Below are 6858 nucleotides of genomic sequence, written 5' to 3'. Positions count from 1 at the left end.
ACGATGAACAGACTGCGAATGAAAAGTGCAGTTGCTTATAATTAGGTGGAAGTGGATTGAATAAATCTATTATAAAGTCAAAAAAGAAGAAATTTCTTGTTTCCGAAAGTCCGTTCAAATATATTGGAGATATACCTACGAGGCAAGATTGGGTTCCCTTAATCTTCCGGGACTCACAGATTGTATGTCATACCGCCATCGGGGGTGACAATGGGTCTGGGGGTGAGAATGGGTCAGCGCTCTCACCGGCAGCCTGAAGGTCGGATACCAAAATCGTTCAAAAAGGTCTCTTATATTTTAGTCTTCTTTCCCTCAGATACATTTAATCTATTTTATAAGCATTCTAAGTAGTTGAAACAGTGACCCATTCTCACCCCCATTTGACCCATTGTCACCCCCGACGATGGTACCTCAGAAACCCATTGCCCATAAAGAGATTCACCAGAAATCATTTCCCCTGAATGCACTACTCCCCAAAAGCATAAGTATAAGCATTGTTACGGTATAATTCGTAGATTGATACTAGTGATACTCATGTTTTATGTTTGAGATCCTTATCTAGAATGCTATCAGAAATCAAGAAGGGGAGTGATCTTTGATTCCAGTTTTAGCCAGATTCCAGATTTGCCTGTAGCTGGCAATGTAACCGTGGTAACACACCACGTTAAGAATCTATGACAAAAGGTCGAAAGACAAAAGGTCGAAAGACAAAAGGTCGAAAAGACAAAAGGTCGAAAGGACAAAAGGTCGAAAAGACAAAACGTCGAAAGGGACAAAAAGTCGAAAGAACAAAAGGTCGAAAGGCACAAAAGGTCGAAAAGGACAAAAACAGGTATGCACTGTAGTTAGAATTCGTGACCAAGTATATTATTGTGTCTACATTAAGGTCGAAAGACAAAAGGTCGAAAGGACAAAAGGTCGAAAAGGACAAAAGGTCGAAAGGGACAAAAGGTCGATCAAGAACAAGTTGATAACAAGTTGGGTGTATTCCGAAATAATTTAAGAATTGCATATTATTTCAAGTAGAAATAACATATTCATCACATCAATCAAAGTTAAAGAATGAGCAATTTTCAAAGAAGGAGTAATTACTATGAAACAATATACAATATTATGAATATCAAGATAGTTCTGTTAGAGATAAAAAGATTGTTGATTTAGGCAATGAATAAAACTTGTATTGTGCACAGTTGGCAAAAAAGTTGCTCTTTAATTTTAAACTATTTTTACCAATTAAATAAAAAACTTTCAATGAGTGCAAATAATAGATGAAAATCTAGGTTTTCTGAATGTTGCTTCGATCTGTCAAAATAGTGCACTCCGCAGCCACGCAAGCGCACGCATTGAAAATACACCGGCGTGTAATATACGTCGGTGTATTTGATGTGCGGCGTGTACCATTTTGACAGATCGAGATAACATATAGAAAACTCAACATCCATCTATTAGTTGTACTAACTGTACAAATTTTATTTAATTGTTAAAACTTGTGAAAAATAAAAGAGTAGAGTTTTTGCTAACTGTGTAGGGCAACTCTGGTACTAGATTGACTCTCTCCGTTTCAGTTCCTTGTCCATTTCGACCTTTTGATCTTATTGATCTTTAGTTTCTTTCGACCTTTTGTCCCGTTCGACGTTTTGTCCGTTTCGACCTTTTGTCCTGTTCGACGTTTTGTCCTTTCGACCTTTTGTCCCTTTCGACCTTTTGTCCTTTTCGACCATTTGTCCCTTCGACCTTTTGTCTTTCGACTTTTTGTCTTTCGACCTTTTGTCCTTTCGACCTTTTGTCTTTCGACCTTTTGTCCCTAACCCCCACGTTAAGGTGTCTACCCAGCGTTACTGGTGCTAAATGCATTACTCCATAGAAAACCGCAATCTCCAGAAAGACATTCCCCAGAATTCCTCCATCACACGAAAGACATGCCCCAGAATGTTCTAATCCCCATAATGCACCATTTCCTAGATAAGACTAAATTCCGCAAAAAAACAAAGTTATTTTTAATACTAAATATGAACAAAGCAAAGGGGTCTTCAGTAGCCTTGCGAGCAAAGGCGTAGGATTGTCAATCCGGATACGGCGAGCTCGATTCTCGGTCCGATCTAGATAAGAATGTTTTCGGGTTGGAAACATTTTCGACTCCGTGGGCATAGTTACAGTCAACTCAATGCCGTCGTAGATATAATTCCGAAGGGTGATATCAAGATCTGTTTGGGCGACTTCAATGCGAAGATCGGAGCCGACAACTCGAACCATGAGCGCATTATGGGACGCCATGGTCTCGGAAAAAAAGCGAAAACGGAGAGCTGTTTGCAGAATTTTGTGGTAATAACGACATGGTGATCGGGGGATCGCTCTTCCCTCATCGACCGGCTCACAAGGTCACGTGGGTCTCCCGTGACGGGTTTACAGAAAACCAAATCGACCACATCTGCATCAGCCGAAAATGGAAACGGAGCCTTCTTGATGTACGGAATAAACGTAGTGCCGACATCGCGTCTGATCATCACCTCCTCATCGGCGAAATACGCCTGCGCATTGCGCGGATTCGTCGGCAGGAGGAAAGAGTTGGACGACGATTCAACACACGCCGACTGGAAGATGCCACGGTGAAACGGTCCTTCGTTGAAGAACTGGAGACGCGTGCTGCAGATATTCCGGAAGGTGGCAGTGTGGAAGACCAATGGACCGCCATCAAGAATGCCTGCGCACCCAGAGAAAACAATGGATCACCGATGAGACCTGGAGAAAGATAGAGGAGCGAAGAGAAGCCAAAGCCGCGATAGAGCGATCGAAAACCAGAGGAGCCAAAGTCTTAGCCCGTCAACGATACGCGGCTCTTGAGAAGGAAGTAAAACGCTCATGTCGACGGGACAAGCGAGCGTGGGCAGACTCTCTGGCCGACGAAGGAGAGAGAGCCGCCGCAACCGGGGCATTCGCCTCCTCTACGATATCTCACGAGCGGGGCGAAGATGAATGCAACGATGCCTGTGAAAGACGCGAATGATCAGTTATTGACCGACCCAATTGATTAGCTGAAACGCTGATTCGAGCACTTCGAACAACTTTTTCAAAAGCCAGCAATGCCATCACCACCTCGGCATGATCTGCCTAGGATCCGACGTTTAACACGCGTTAATACCGAAGCTCCATCACTGCTAGAGATTTAAACAGCCATCCAAAGCATGAAATCGATTAAAGCCCCAGGGGTCGATCGCATATTAGCCGAGATGCTCAAAGCTGACCCCATGACATCCGCTCAACTACTGCATCGTTTATTTCGTAATATCTGGGACACCGCATCTTTCCCGGTCGACTGGATGCAAGGTATATGGTATGCGATAACTGGCGAGGCATTATGTTGCTGTGTACCGTTCTCAAAGTTCTATGCAAAATTATCCTAGCCTGGATTCAGGAGAAAATCGATGCGACTTTCCGGCGGCAGCTGGCCGGATTCCTTGCCGGAAGATCCTGTGTGGACCATATTGTCACGCTCCGCATCATTCTGGAGCAGGTCAACGAATTCTAAGAGTCCTTTTACTTAGTATTCATTGACTACGAACCGTCGACCGTCTCAATCACGAGAATATGAGGGGCGCCCTGAGACGGAAGGGGGCTCCTGAGAAAATCATCGGCCTCATCGAAGCACAGTACGAGGCCTTTTCGTGTAGAGGGCTGATATGCAGAGTAAGCTCAACGACCTTACCGAGCGCTCCTCTTCTGCAGGTTTAGTCATCAACGTCAACAAAACCAATCGGGCTGACGAGGGAACTCGCGATGCATTGTTGTGATCGTGTTTTACATGAAGCTTAAAGAATATACCATTTAGAATCCCCTCGTCACCGAGTCTTTGTTGTTGTTTTTTGACGGATAACTGCTTTTTAACTGGGCCCAGTTTAAAAACAGTCCAGTTAAAAGGCGCCCAGTTAGCGAACTGTTGCTGTACTTGACTCGACTTGAAGAAAACCATCGCAACTTACACTATTTATACTACGCTAGGTACCTAATCTAATCTTATTTGCCTACCTCATTTACCTATACAGGAAATTACTTTATTGCTTAGGTAGAAACTTGAAGAGCCAAGCGCTGCCGTATCCCTGATCCTTATTCAACAGCGTTGTTTGTACCTGTCGGTGGATTTCCAAACTCTCAGCTACATCGAGTTTCCATGGGGAAGAGACATTTCTTAAGATTTTAATATTTGATGCCGTAATAGGATGCTACCTTAGATCTAAATTCGTAATGTAAACCCTTATCGTTTTCTCTTTTCGCCTTACTCACTTCCACCATATGTTCCTTGAACCTTATATCTAGTTTCTACCTAAGCAATAAAGTAATTTACTGTATAGGTAAATGAGGTAGGCAAATAAGATTAGATTAGGTAGGGTAACCGGCGGTAATGTTGGCCCTGGATGTAACATTGGCTCATCACGCAAATTAATCAATATTTCAGCGATAATACGTCGATTTGTAGGGAAATATTAACCATTGCTTCTTTAGAAAAGTGTATCAAATATATATCTGCCTCATAACTCTAGATTCATACACTTCTTAAACTATTAAAAGCAATTATCTTGCGTGAAAAATCACTTTGACTCGCAGCCATGTTTCGTTGACTTATGCAGGCTGGCTGTGCTAGAGTTTTTCTTTTGCCCAATAAAAGAGTTTTCTGAATGAACATACCTGCTTTCGCACATCAGATGAATGGATAACAACCACACTATGTCAGCTATCATTTTTATTTCACAATTTCCATTAGTATAGCGACATAATTAACCAAAACTTTTTTGGACAATACTGGGGGCACCCGTAGCCAAATGGTGGCATGCGCTTTCGATTTGTAGCACTACGTTAGTATAGGTGAAACTCTAAAATCAAAACATTCTCATCAATAACCCGTACTGGAGAAAATAACCGAAAGCTGCAGATAGATAGAATATCCGATGCTTGCGATTGAGATGCTGAGAATTTTTGTAAACACAGGTGAATCCACTCAGCGGTTAAGTTTCATTCACAAATTACATAACGCTAAAATCAACCCTCACCAAGCCTCTAGTAATGCTCAATGTATTGTAGAGTTCTGAAATTTATAAAGTCCTTAACGCTCAGTCAAGTACCCTCCCACAACCTAAAACGTCATGTAGTTTGTGAATGGGTTGATGCTTTTCTCGAAACACGATATAATCGCTTTCATTCGCACAACATACCAAAAATAATTGCCTACCTTACGGCTTCCAAAAACGATTCAAGCGAAAGCGATTCAAGCATCAACCTTTTGGGCTCAATACACAATTTTCTTCATAATTTCGCAAATAAATGATTCAATTAGTGTATGAATATCTTCTTTCGCGCGAATCCTACAAACATTTTTTCATTTAATAATGGAACGATACAATGGATCGTATATTTCATTAGATAAACTTTCAATGTCATTTCATGTGAATAATTTCAAGTCAATTTATTCGACAAATATCTTCATCATAATTCAGATCTACTATTGCTTGCAAAAAGCATTTTGATCTGTAAAATGATACCGAAAAAGTATTCTTTCAACTCGGGAAGTTGAAACACGTGAGAGATTTGAGAGAATTCACAACAGCTGATCGATATAGAGAGGAGTGGAGTCAAACGCACGTACCAATCATGAAACTTCAATGCAGGCAGAGTTGAAAACAAGCATCCAATAATTGTATTTATGAATAATTGTGTAATAATATCAGGTAGTTGGCTCAGTTATAACTGTTTATGCACAGTACAAAGCAAGGAATTGCATAGAAAAAGTTTTACAATTGGCTTTCTTCAGTAGTGCGTTATGTATCATCTCCACCTAAAGCATTGTTTACATTAAATTTTTGGAAAAAAGTTTCTTTGAGAGTATCGCGAGAGCGAGAGCAACACAACTGCCATGGTTTCAACTAGCAGTAAATCTCAAAATTATGCGGCAGCCAATAATTAACGTATGCAATTTGTTTGAAGGCATAACATGAGGGCTAGAACATGTAGCCTTTTTGCAATTGCAATTTTTAATACAGTTTTCATTTTTCTTTCTTTCTTCACTTGCAAATATGGTAAATATTTGGGAAATAAATGATTCATATAATAGTATTTTCGTTAGCATGTCCTTGGTAAGCATGCTATTGGGGGAATCAAAAACGCACTCTCACAATCCGTGTGGTAGTATTTTACATGCAACCACAGATAACAGATATTGAGGCTGGCATCCGATACGTGTGTAAACATCCGCAACCGTTAATTCAAATGTATTTTAAATTGGGACCGCGTTTGGCAATCAATTGGAGATGGCGCAAGGATCATTGTTATTGAAAACGCAGCCCAAATGCGGCTGTCAAACGCATTGGCTGCGTTCGACGGTTGTTAATCAGCTGCATCCTTATGTACTGCCGCAATCAGTTGAGTAGATGGCAGTAGTGTGCCAACGTATATCAATTCAAAAGTTTACACAGGAATTTCAATAAAATTTGTTCTAGCTTCAATATCTGTTATCTGTGATGCAACCAATTAGAATTCACGCTCAATCAGATGATTTGATTTTCTATATTTGTTTGCATGCTGCCTTTATTCAACGCAAGCAAAATGACTGGTACTACAAACAGCAACCCATCTTTATCTTTCGTATGTTCGAAATCAACAATCACTCGTCCCAAGTGGGCTGAAAAATGATCCACCTGATAGGGACAAGGATGCCGACATTTTGTCAATTTCTCTCGAGACTTTCGCTGGTTTAAATGAGATATTGCGGACATTCATCGCCGTTTTTTGCTATTTGGCGTCAACACCAAATGTAAGCAAGCCGGCTGGTGGAATAATTCTGGTTGGAAATGCAATATATGAAGATTTATA

This window comes from Armigeres subalbatus, chromosome 1 (genome assembly GCF_024139115.2).
Source record: "Armigeres subalbatus isolate Guangzhou_Male chromosome 1, GZ_Asu_2, whole genome shotgun sequence".
Classification (NCBI taxonomy): Eukaryota; Metazoa; Arthropoda; class Insecta; order Diptera; family Culicidae; genus Armigeres; species Armigeres subalbatus.
This window is presented reverse-complemented; position numbering follows the sequence as displayed.